A 13,822-nucleotide genomic window follows, 5' to 3' on the forward strand; every position below is an offset into this window, starting at 1 on the left:
TGTGGTAGTAGGGTATCCCTTAATGCGATATATATCTCGTTTGGTAGGGCATCCGGCCCTGCTGCCTTTCCCTTTTTTAAGCTTCTAATAATCTCATCTACTTCACTTGTTGTGATCTCTTTATTTAGTTCTTCCTTTTCTTCTTCTGTAAGGGCCAACAATGGGATGCCTTATAAGTATGAGTCTATCTGACTTTCTTGTGGGTTTGTGTCTTCCGTGTATAGCTCAGCAAAAAATCTCGTAAACTCTTGTCTGATTATGTTTTCTATCCTCTTGTTGACGGGGAGCCAGTGCAGGTTTCTCAGGTGGGGGGTGATGTGGCTGTGTCGTGGTACATCGAGGATCAGTCGTGTCGAGGCGCTTTGGATGCGTTGTAGTAGATTGATGAGCTTGGTCGGGGCTCCCGGGTAGAGGGCGTTTCCGTAGTCTGCTGCTGACGAGGTCCTGGGTGACTGTCTTTCTTGTATCTGTTGGGATCCATCTGTAGATCTTGCGGAGCATGCGGAGGGTGTTGAAGCAGGAGGAGGAGACAGCGTTGACTTGCTTGGTCATTGAGAGCGTTGAGTCGAGGATGATTCCCAGGTTGCGTGCGTAGTCGGGTGGGGATCGGGGCTGCCCCCAGTGCCGTTGTCCACCAGGAGTCGTCCCCGGCTGATGGGTTGGAGCCGAGGATGAGGACCTCCATCTTGTCTGAGATCAGCTTCAGATGGCTGATCTTCATCCAGTCGGCGTCGGCCTTCATTCCTTCATAGAGGTTGGCTTTGGCGGTGATGGGGTCCATGATGAGGGAGAGGATCAATTGAGTGTGGTTGGTGTAGGAGATTATGTTGAGGTCGTGCTGTCGGGGGACGTGTGCGAGCGGGCCATGTAAATGTTGAACAGTGTCGGGCTGAGGGAGGATCCTTGGGGTACCCCGCAGATGATCTTGGAGGCTTCGGAATGGAATGGGGGAGGCGGACACTATGCGTTCTGCTGGAGAGGAAGGAGGTGGTCCATTCCAGAGCCTTGTCTCGGATCCCTGCAGCGTGGAGGCATGCGCGTAGTGTGCGGTGGCAGACGATGTTGAAGGTGGCTGAGAGGTCTAGGAGGATGAGTGCTGCAGTCTCCCCATTGTCTAGCTGGATCCTGATGTCATCTGTGGCTGCGATGAGGGCGGTCTCGGTGCTGTGGTTGCTGCAGAACCCTGACTTGGAAGGGTCCAGGATTCTGTTCTCTTCGAGGTATCGGGTTAGCTGTCTGTTAACGATTTTCTCGATCACCTTGGCCGGGAAGGGGAGCAGAGGGATGGGTCGGAAGTTCTTGAGGTCTCTTGGGTCTGCCTTGGGTTTTTTGAGTAGGGCGTTGATCTCTGCATGTTTCCAGCTCTCTGTGAAGGTCGCGGTCTCAAGGGAGAGATTGATGATGTTGCGTAGGTGGGGTGCGATGGAGCTGCTTGCTTTGTTGAAGACGTGGTGCGGGAATGGGTCTGACAGAGAGCCGGAGTGGATTGTGCTCATGGTCTAGATGGTGTCATCGACGCTCACACTAGTCCAGGCTAGCAAGGGGAGGTGGTCGATGGTGTGCCGAGGGTCTGTTGTGGTGCTGTCTGTTGGGGCTGTCTGGGTGTTGAAGCTGTTGTTGATGTCTGCTATCTTGCGGTTTAAGAAGGTGGCAAGGGAGTCCGACAGGGCTTGCGATTGCGGGATGTCGTTGGTGTTGGAGCTGGGGTTGGAGAGTTCCTTCACAATATTTAGGATATTGTCTGCTTTGCTGAATCCAGTATACCCTGACTTCTGAGCTTGAACTTCATGTGAAATAATATTATTTGTTTGGAACTGATCTGCATTTGTGATTAGTGTTTAAATCTGGGTATAATTCACTGCTCACACATTGCTAGTTTTTACTTTTGACTTTGTTGTTACTTTCTTTTTTTCACTTGATTTATTGGCTTTCTATTGGTGTTACATGGGCATATATATTCTTTGTCCTATGCTATATTTGTCACTTTTTAATCGATGTTGATCACCCTAGGTAAGTATGAGCATACATTGGATCTGTTTTATATTTAAAAAATGACTATTCTATGGTGTATCTGGCTTGGGATTCAGCTGCTCTAGTACGTCACTTTTTTAACATGTAAGTACAGATTTGTATTGTTTAATTGAGCCATTATATGTGATTCTTATCTTTTTCTTTATGATCTTGCTCTGAGACATGCCTTAGCTCCTCCTTTTTCAGTTGGCTTTTAGCTATTTTGCACCCTGAGGAAGGAGCCACCGAAATTATGGTGTTCACCGAAACACGCGTCATCGCATATTGAGAATTTAAATACGAGGACCAGAATATTTAGGCAATTGAACTTTATGTGAACGTATTGATCCATCAAAAAATATGAAACATGATTTTTGTTTAATATATTTCTGAAAAGCATCCATAAACATATTAGTGAAAGGATTGCTATTTTGGTCCTTGCCATCCATAAAATTATTGTTTTTTGTTATTTTATTAATGTTTGGTGTATGTTTATAGAGGAAGGATATATGTGGTTTGAATGATATGCATGTACTTTGATGACAAGTATGATTGTTATGGTGGGGGATAGCGTTCTCAGGTCCTCAGAGTGAAAGTGTACTTTCATTGGTTATGTAAGTGTTTAGTCTGTATTCTATCAGACATTGTTTGCATTTGTATTCATTTAGATTGATTTATATTATTCATTGAAGATTTTGAACTAGAATTGTATTGATTGTCTTATATTAATTATTGAAGTATTATAATGTGTATGTCTTGAATCACATGGCTCTATTCTTACTTTGAGCATTTCCAAACTTATGGCAAGATATTCTGCCTAATTATTGAATCAGGCAGCTTGTTCTTGTGTAGTGTACGGTTGACTGTTGCACCTTCCAAGGTTGATGTGCAAATGTATGTAGCTGGATACAAATTGATGGTTGGCCCATCTAAATTAGAAACATTTCCGGAGAAAGAAAAGCATCAGCACAATGAGCTTGAAGACTGTAGCCGGCAAAGGTTCCAGAAGGACATATATATGTAGATTTGGAGGTCACTTGGCAACTTTCAAATTCTCTCCAAAAAGTTCAAAGTTGACAAGACGTAGTTGAAGCCTACAAGGTCACATATTTTTAGGGAGATGTGGCAGTTTCTGCCCAGTCCCCCAGTGAAATTTTTTTTAGCATAGTCCTAAGTTTTCCACAAGTTTGAGTAGCAGTGTTCCCTAGAAGAACAAATAACCAAATAATAATACAACTAACAACTAAAGATCTGAAAGGGTTCAAATGGAATTAGATACAAAGTTATGTATTTAAAAAGAAAGGTATTTAATAATGAATAGAGAATCCTCATTCCACTAAAGGACTATTGGTGCACCTCTTCTTCTCCTCCAAACTATAAACGTTTCATATCTCCCCTGGCACCCCTCAATGTTTGTTAAAGTTTCCCAAAATATTAACAGTGCTGCATGCAGCAAGAGTAGAAAAGCCAACACCAACACTGCTCTGCATCCTTCATTCTGTTTTACCTCTCTACCCATCCTTTGTGTTTCTCACACACTACTTAATGCTTTTTTTGTCTAACCAAATTTCAGTAAGTTTTGGCCATTTAAATGAGAGCTCCTTTCAAGTTGTGCATTGATCAGCTCCCCAAGCCGTAGCCAGGAACAAGCCTAGAACTGGTAAAATCTCATCAGATGTGTTATATTTACCCTTCCTGCTATGCTGCTAGTCTTTTCATATCCGACAGTGCCAGCCTGCTGACCCACTGCCAGTGTTTGGGCTTGTTTTACTCATTCCCTTGAATCTGTGTTCCTTTCATAGCTGTTTGTGTTTTTACAGGCTACATAAAGAACATTGGGGGCAGAATCTCACAAAGTGAGCACTGTGTGCAATGAGTCATAAACAGGGCCAGAATACAAAGCATTTGAGACGGTAGCTTGTTCATGTCCTTGGTGGTAGGTTAAGGCACCACTCTATTATGACAATAGGATTCTGGAGGTGGTCATGTGACTAGAATGTTTATGATTATTTGTTGCATGCATTATGTTGTGGTGGTGATGTGTGCTGTTGTGTTTCTTAACTGTTCTGTATGTGTCCTGTATTATTGCAATGTAATCCCGTAGTGCTACTTTTTCAGTTCTTATTTTGGATGCTAGCTTGACTGTTTGTTGTGATGTGCCCACTTATGTTTAAATTGCTTGCTATGTTGCTTTGTGCATGCTATTCAATTATATTCTCTTGTTTACTTTAGATATGTCAACAAATGCTGTTACATTTCCAATCAAAAGAAGTGCATGCCTTCAAGTTCCGGTGACAAGCAACCCATGACTACCGTCTAAGGTGGTAAAATGGCACTGCTCCAGCTCTTCAAGTATTTAAGAACCCAGGGGCATATTAGTGTGTTTGACCCTTGCTCTTTCTGTAGTAGCATTCACTTCCAGTGGTAATGACCCCTCTTCTACCTGCTGCTCTGCTGGATATTGCTACTGTGCTTTCTCCTTAGACCTTTCATTCTATCCAGCAATCTTTTGAGTGTAGAGGAGGGTAAAATGAAAGTCTTACCGTCCAAATGAGAACCACTTTCCAGCTCTGCGTCTCACATTCCGTGTCTCCTCCTCCTCCTTCCCTCTGACCTGTGGGAGTTGTTTGTATGAGAACAGAATACACAAACACACTCACCTTGTGGGTTGCAACGTAGTCACACAGAGAAGTTATGGACCCAACTCCTTACTCCCAGTATTCTCACCCGTGGAGATAACTTTACACATGGAAGTATGGATGGGAACTAAGGAAGAGGGCCTTGTTGAATAATCAATTGTGCTTGCGGCTTGTCTTATCGACATCGAACCTTAAAGAAAGAGTGCAATTCAGTCATTAGCTCCTACTTCTCTGAGCTTTTCTGCAAGTGAGCGTCTTCCCCGCCCATGTTTCCTCATGTACCTGCGAGTCAGCATTATCGTCCTCGGCGCCAATGGACAGTATGGTCTGGTTAGCTGCAGTTTCCCCTTCCATGTTGTGTTTTCTCCCAGGAGATTCTGAACCTCTGATTATTACATAAACTCTCTATTTCAATCATTCTATAATGTGTAGATTCATAACATGAGTGCCTTTGAGTTTTCAAGAATTGTTTTTCGGATTTCTGAAGATAGTCCTTCACACTTGCAATCAAGGTTTCTATACACTGTTTGCAAAATACCTTTCTGTCCAATTTTTTCCTTCTGCATTAGTGCCTCTTGTTAGCCTGATACCTCTCGGTGTCTCTTGTGCCTTTCTTTTTTTTTTTTCCGATCTCCGGACTGTGAGCCCACAGAGTTCTCTATGTTGGTAGCAAGGATGTTGGACTGTGGCCTGTGCAGTGCACAATTTCCATGTAAGTCTTTGGCATGCGAGGGGTTGTGTCCTGTAAGTCCTGAGGGCAAACAGGATTCAGAAAAGGGGGTGGTGATGAACACAGTGTCTGAATTGAGCAGACCACTCTTACCCAGTCCAAAGACCAGGGCTTGATCCATCACCAAACAAACAGGGCTCAATTCCTTGGGTGTGGTTTAAAAAGTAGTCAAGGTCACGATGGCAGCTGAGACTTGCTGATATCTTACAAGACCTCAGCAACTCTCTGTGGTTACAATCAGAGCTAGCCCCTGAACCTATGGGGGTGCAAGAGAAAATACAATGGTGCTGCTCAGCAGTCAGGTGACAATACTATGATACTTGTCTAGCATTGGTTTATGCATTGTCATATTAAGCAGTGCTTGAGGGGCTGACATCTTTTCATTGATGATGCAATGATGCATTAAGGCTTGCTGCAGGGACTGATATCCTTATGCTGAATGATACTGTCCAATATTCTGCAGATTGTTCATTGGAGCCGATGTCCCGCGGGTGTTGGAGTGTAGTGTGGGGGCGATAAAAGTACTTAGTGCAAATTAGTCCTCTGAGAAGTGAGGTAATCGGACGACGAATCATGGCAGTCTGCTCCTAAATACTCTTGGCGTTGTCCCCATTCGTCAATTTCCTTCATCATCCATACAAGAGTTTGGTATTTTCGCAGATCATTGATCTGCAGACATTGATATTGTCACCATGATGCTATAGTTTTTCCAGAGGTTGCAACAGTGTTTGCCTTTAGGTTTCAGTCCATCAGCCATGAACATTATCTGTTCACCTGAAGAATCTCCTACTCTGTGTTTTAATTAGGAATAAGCACAACAATGTGGATAGGAACAGTGGCATTATAATCTGAGGTATAGCAGGTGATGGCAGAAAGAGGGGGCTCTTGTCACAGTTCCATTGTCAAAGATATTGATATGAATGTCGTGGGGACAGGCTCTAAAAAAGTGCTGGCAAATGGGGAAATTACAAGATAGCAATACATTAAATGGAGAATCACGGGGAAAGAGATGGAGACTGCGTCAGGCCCTTGTACGCGGGTTGTGATAAGTGGACTCATACACCACACAGAATAACCCAGAGGGGGTATAACCCTGGCGTACTGCTCCCAGCCATTTGTAATGAGACTATGAATAATGGCAACTAGGCTTTAAGACATTTTAAGCAAGTTATGTCACTCGGCTGCATTTAATAAACAATCCTATGATTATAACTATAAATAAAAAACTCCTATAAATAAATAAGCATCAGGAGCAAAGAGAGTGACTAATGTCCAAACATATCACATTGGATTGGGAATGTTCATAGTCAATACTTTTACAGAGCTGATTCTTCAGAAACCACTACTCCACAATCATGTGAAACCAATGCGTTATATGGTCTTATGACCACCATGGGCAATGACGGACAGATTAAGGGAAGGAACAGACAGAATACATTTGAAACAATCGCCTTCAGTATATATAGGCTAAAGAAACAATATATTGCTTGTAGCAAGGAGACATGAGGAAGAATGCATCCAATTTGCCACATTAGAGCTGCACTCTGCAGAGTGTATGCTGATTGGCTGCTGGAGAGGATGTGGGTGGTAAATAAAACATAGTGTTCGTGTACCAAGGACGCAGATATTTATTTATTTCTTTGAGTTTTAAATAGCGCTGGCTAGACCTGGAGGTATCAGAGCGCTTTACATAAGGCCACAGAGTTTTACAAATAACAAAAATATTCACATTGATTACAGAAGGGTTACAAATTCAATACAGGAGTTATTAGCGACCATGAAAAACAAGATCAACAAAAAAGAAAAAAAGATAAAGGCCAGGGAGAGCAGGGACTCAGCAGTGGAAAAAGAGACGAGACATAAGTCTAAGGTCCGGCTGGGTAGGTGACGGCAAAAGCGGTGTGCGAAGCCTGTCTCCCCTATAGCTGTCTGAGCTGCTCTACAGGGAATCGTCATACATTTCAGACACTGCCGGATAAAAATGAGGATCAGGAAGGGACCACAAGTCTAAAGTCCAGAGATGTGCTGGTGGAGCTGGCAAGGGTGGCAGGACAGGAAGGGGAGTGTAGCTTGGCTGCCATCTTAGAGTCAGGCAAATCGAGTCTGCTGATCTCCAAGACTCTGTAGGTGGTTTTGCCTCTGGATCTTAGGAATTGTTTCCTCAGCTAAGCCCATTGTCATAGTGGAACATCGGGACCCCCCCGTCAGATGGTAAAATCTTCCCATACCGGTGAAAAGACATTGATGGGCACCATTTTAGAGTCGAGTTCTGTCTACAAAGTAAGTGCCAAGTTCAATGGGGGTCAAACTTGGCACCAGCAGGATCCCAAAACCCAAGCTCAGGTTGTGAAAGGCTGCCCCACGCGTCCCACCTACCGCCTCAGGAGAGCGTCCGCTGAGAATCTCGGAGGACACCGCAGATAGAGTTCAAGTGCTCCTCCCTCTCCAGCTGCAGGAGTGCGATGTTGGCAGAGCGGCAATACGTGATGGGTCAACGTGGTAGGCCGCAGGCACTTTGAGGTGAGGGTCGAGTGGTGGGGGGATAGATTGCTGGATTGGAACGGTGGTCGATGTCATTACGGTGCGCTTCATTCAGCCTTTGGCCACTGTTTGCAGCTCCCCGGGCACCATCTTAGATTGTTATTCGATGTCCTTGTCTGGCCGCCATACCAAGGTCAGGCACTGAACAACTATAGGATATCAGCAAGTTGTGAGTGCCCCCTGCTTCAGAATGCTCCATACAGTTTCTCACACTGCAGTCACAACAAGCGAATTTGCTCTTTTCTTACATAAAACAGCAAACTCGAAGCTGGCAGGATGGTTCTCTTAGCACATACATCGCCGCCATTTTAGGGTCAGGCCGTATTAAATAAAGGATGGCCACAAAGCTCAGATCGTGCTTGTAACGCTATAACTACCTCATCCGGGGTGTCGGTATTTGAGCTCCTATGGAATTGGTATAAATCAGAGGCAATCTGTGTCTGAGATGGGCAATTACTGGCATCCAAACACAAGACACTCGCGATCTGCCATTTTGTGCCGTAGGCTCCCAGTCACGGCACAGTTATCGGTGGTGATTGCTCTTGTATCTGCAGGTTAAATGTAACAGTGGGGGCATTCACAAGAGCAGTGCTCAAACAGAAGCCAAAGATTAGTGCTCCAGTGTGCCATGGATTCCGTAGACCCTGGAAATCGGTGATACTGTCTCCGTACGCGACGGAGCGACCAGCTCAGGCAGCTCATATCTGCTGGGTCTACTTACAATGCATATCTGGTATGTTGTTTTTATCAAGTTAACTATGTAAGGTAGTGTCATATTCACAAAAAGAGAGCATGCCATTAGTTGCCGTATATGTGGTCCAGGCACAGTCAACAAGAATGCAGGAACAATTTTAAGAGTGGTGATGCTGCCATCAAAGTTACATCACTGAAGTCATGTGGACTGTGAAAAATCCAAGTGAAACACAAAGAATAAGTATAGCTAATGATCCATCCCTATTCTGCAGGAGAGCGGTGAGGTTGTCTCATGCAGTCGGTGGTGCATTTTGGATCATACCGTCGCAAATGTAACATTTTACAGTGCACATTTTCCATTTTAATGGCCACGAAATTTGCACTGACGAGCAGTTGTCTGCTAAAACCATAGCACACAATCAATGATGTATGAACAGCGGGTTTTAGCAGATATTTATTGTTTGCACATAAACAAGTACATTATCCTGATTGGTTTTTATTCTATTAAAATCTTTGTTTTCATCACACTTCAGAATCAAAAACAAAATGTACTCCATTTGTGCTTTCTGAACTGCTGATATATTTTGAAATACTTGATCGTTAATTTACACGTATTTCAATTTTGTTGTATCAAAAAAACGGGACATCCTACAGCCTTTCCTATCACACTCCCTGTACCCCTGCACAATTGTCAGATAGTTCACTTTGCAATTGTTCAAGCTTTGGAGTTCGAGAAAGAAAAGTAAACACCAGTCTCCATTTAAAAAGAATAAGAGGCAATTTGTCAGAAGATATATATAGACTGACGTAAGAACTCTGGGGCATATTATCAAGGGGGTCTGTCTCCGCTTTTTTGGCTTTAAAAGCCAAGAAAGCGGAGATAAAATTATCTCCCTATTACCTAGCTGTCGCTAACACCAGTTAGCGACAGCTAGTAGGAGATAGCGACCATCTTGGGCCCCACTTTGCATGTCAGAGAAATTTATCACTAATGACATGCAAAGTGGGCGTGCCAAGATGTTAGCGACTGGAAACAGTCGCTAACATGGCTATCTCCTATTACCAACTTTTGGAGATATTCGCGCTAAGCGCGAATATCTCCAAAAGCTGACACCTGCCCTTAGCAGTTCTTAACCATGTTATTGGGAGGTGGATAACATGGCTAAGAGCATTAGCTCGGTAATGCCTGAATATCGCGGACTTTTCAGCGATATTCATGCATTGCGTCCGATTTTTCTCGCATTTGCGATAAATCTTGGTAATACCAAGGTTTATCTGCGATAAAAATTGCAGCAGGTCGGCGATACATTTTTGTCTCTACCAAGCAATAGCGATAATTATCGCTATTGCTTGGTAATATGCTCCTCTGTTTTTGAGCGCACCACGAATGTGTCAAGATAAAAACTAAATGTAACAGCATCTTCGTTGCGCATTTACCTTCTGAACTCCAGCATGATTATTTTTGGGGTGCTGCATACCCACTCACCCCCACCTCGCACCCCTTCAGGGTTGAAGACAAGTAGACAGAAGGGTCTGCAAAGGAATTTGTTAATTTCCACTGAGTTCTGCAGTGGACACATGAATACAGGTTAATACACTGAGCTATAGTCAAATGGGGTTTCCTAACAACCATAAAGTTAGGGCATGAAATAACACTCTTTTTGTTTATTCAATAATGTTAGCCCCTCTGTATATGAATTGTCAGGCTACCCATGGTTTTAAAGTCCTATGAGAAATGAATAGTTTACAGGTTATTCATAGCTTTCAAATTAAGCATCATTTTGTTGTTTTGAATGACAGCATGCGCTTTGAAGCTCAAAGAAGATGGGGGACTAGTTTCGTCATACTTTACCTGCATGCCGAGGCGTTGCTCAAAATATATACACCACGCAGAGCCCTGGCCTTCATCTTGAAAATACCTGTAATATGCTCTTCATTTTTTTTTTGGTATGTGTTTTTTTCCACTATTTAAACTCATAACGATGCTCCAGATTGTCTTGCCTTTCAGAATGTGCAGCACAGTGGGAAATAAATGCGCTTATCTCTGAGTCTGGGAACATCTCCAGACCTCTCGCTGTTATGCGCATCGCTCTGCTCCAAGATAAGAACTCAAACGCTTCTAGTTGGTACTTGAGAAATGACACCATTAGACGGAAATCTGTAGCATTCTTAACTACAAAGCCTTTGAACATTGCCAATTGCACATCTTCACTGGAGAATTCGCTTAAATCGAATGTACTTTCAGGCTTATACGATCTGGAAGGCAAACTTCCAGCAGTTCAGTTCTGACTTCATACTGCCAGCCATTGGATGAGTATTTTCTGAGAATTTCATAAAGTAATATATTATTGAAAAGTTGGATAAGCCGACAAGATTTCAAGTTAACAGCTATTGTTTAAAATGTCCGTTTCCTACCTGCACCATGATGTGAATATTAATGGAGGCCTGCAAGGTTTTATCCAATGTTTGTCTTTCTGATTCTCCCTTTTTCATTTACAACGAATTACTCACAGTGGGTGGAATGTTATATTAGCTTTGCTCTCTGCTGTCCCAGTTGTTAAAGGTCCTTGGGCCTCGGCAATGTGCTTTAATGCGTTAATGGTATAGTTGCCAGAATTCACATCTGCCAATTCTGGCCAATTTAAACTGTTCTGTCGGATAGGAATGTGATGATTATTTTTACAGCTTTTACATATTCCTAGCAAAAATGTATTATCGGTCTTAAAGTTTTCCGCATTTTTTTATTTTGCAGAAGAATTGGACATTTTAGGCTTCTAAGAGAGTTTATTTCACAATTTCACCCAGCTTTTTACAACTGATAAAGGCCACATACATTGTTAACGAGACACCGTTGCCATACCATTTTGGACACAAGTTTTCTTGGCATAGCATTCTCATTTGTCACAGCCACCCATGTAGTTTCGTAGTTGCATACACTTCTAGCAGGCATGGTGCGCAAGCAGTTCTGTAGAAAACTTACTAGAAAACTGTATGCGAAAAATCAACTGCTGCCTCTGGGTAGCCTGTCATCAAGGGCTAAGCGCTTTCAGCTTGACCCAACGCAAGAGGAACTGAAGTGAGGGGGAGAAGCCGCTGCGGGTGATTTTGTGACTGCCGGTGGACTGCATGTCCCACAACGCTCTGCGCCCAGCACAGGGTGGGCCGTCCTTACCCGGAAGAGGCAGGGCAGGGCAGAGCAAGTAGGGTGACCAACTGGCATGGGTGCAAATTCAGGACAGTGAGTGTAAATATTCAGGGCAAAGGGTCAAAATTCAGGACAAAAATTCAGGACAGGAGGTCAAAATTCAGGACTAAAGGTAAGTTTTACAGACACATCAGAGGAGGTTGCGCAATAGTATATAAGTAAGTAAATAGACAACCATTAAAGTACAAGTAAAAGTAAGTTTATATTAGGTTGAGACAATTGTGCACTTCATGGTTTGTCAGTATGCGCACAGCTTTAAGCAAATGTGCAGGTCTTTTTGTGGTAACAAAACCGCCACCACCTTTCCGGCTCTCAGAGAAAACGCCTGATGCTCGGTCTGGCCAGTCTGGCCTTGCTACCACCCTCTAATTACGCCCCTCATCTTCACATAGACCCTCTCTCATGTGTATTTAATTTCTTCTATAGTGCTACTCATCCCAAGTATGTGGGGCAGAGTGTTGGAGTGCGTTACAACACACACATATTATAAAGAGATAATCACTCATATAAAAGTGAAAGTCAATATATAGGAAATGTTAATTACGATAATGGGGTTCACAATGTCTAATCATACTTTCATCCATCATTCAGTTTTTCACCATTCATTCTGTCCTTCCATCTGTGTGCCCATCCATTTCCATATTCAACCATTTACAAACCTATCCATCACATATCCTTCCATCCATCATTTCACACATCCATCCCTCAATCCATCCTTTTACTCATCAATTATCCATCCATCCACCCTTTCACCCTATCCATCCGTGCACTCATCCATTCACTCTTCCACCCATTCATCCATTCACTTATCCATCCAGCCATTTACCTATCCAGCCATCCTTTCACTTACTCATTCATCATCCAGTCATTCATCCTTCCACCCATTTACCTGTTCAGTCATCCATTTACATATCCCCCCTTTGTCTTTCAATTCCCCTTTCACTTAGCCATCCAGCCTTCCATCCACCTACCCATCCATCTACTCATCCACTCATGAATCCATCAATTGAACCTATCATCAATCCATTCTTCACTCATCCATCCTTTCTCTTATCCATCCACCCTTTCACTCCTTCACTCATCTATCCATCCTTTTGTCCATCTACCCGCCCTTTCACTCACTCATCCAGCCTTACATCCACCCTTTCAGTCATCCGTCCATCCATTCACCCTTTCACTTATCAATTCATCAATATGCCCTTTCACTTATCAATTCATCATTCATCATTTCACTCATCCATCCACCCATTCACTCACCCATCATCCACTCTTTCACTTATCCATCCATCATTTCACTCATCTATCCAGCCATCCATCCACCCATCCCTTCACTTACTTATTCACTCACCGTTTCACATTAATTATGATACCCATCAAGAACTCCACCCTCGCTGTAGTTCCTAAAGCAAGTGGTGGGGTGGGCAGGGTTCAACATGCCGCTGGACATAGGCAATCTGAAAAAGTGGAACGCATGAGTCATGCCTGATGCACAGTGCCTGGACGTGGGGCAACTGTGACATGGTGTTGTTTCCAGAGCTTTAAGTGGGATGAAAAAACTAGGGAGTTATCTTCAAAAGGGTGTTCCGATGTAATAAAATGCGTGGCTTAAAACACATAAGTTAAAAATCTGTGCCTAATATAATGTGCCGCTTCTATCATTGCATCCAGGTATATATAAACAACAAGCAACTTTACACCTAGAACAAGTAACATTACACCTAAAAAAAGACAGAACTATTGGCTTTGTCAATGGTTGTTAGTTGCATAAAATAAAAAAGCAGCAACCATGGCTGCTATACTATAACTATAATCCTTTCCTTTGAACATCTTTCACCGCCTTCCTTTGGTTAACTGGATTCGCACCTAGCAGCAGTATGGGCGTTTTTGCACTTCCATGTGACAGAATGCCCTGCCCAAGACCGAGGCAGGAGGCGGCTCACCACATGCTGTGCCAGCCCAGACTGACCCATTGTCATTCTGTATGTGGCAATCATCCCCACACAG

This window comes from Lissotriton vulgaris, chromosome 8, assembly GCF_964263255.1.
Source record: "Lissotriton vulgaris chromosome 8, aLisVul1.2, whole genome shotgun sequence".
Classification (NCBI taxonomy): domain Eukaryota; kingdom Metazoa; phylum Chordata; class Amphibia; order Caudata; family Salamandridae; genus Lissotriton; species Lissotriton vulgaris.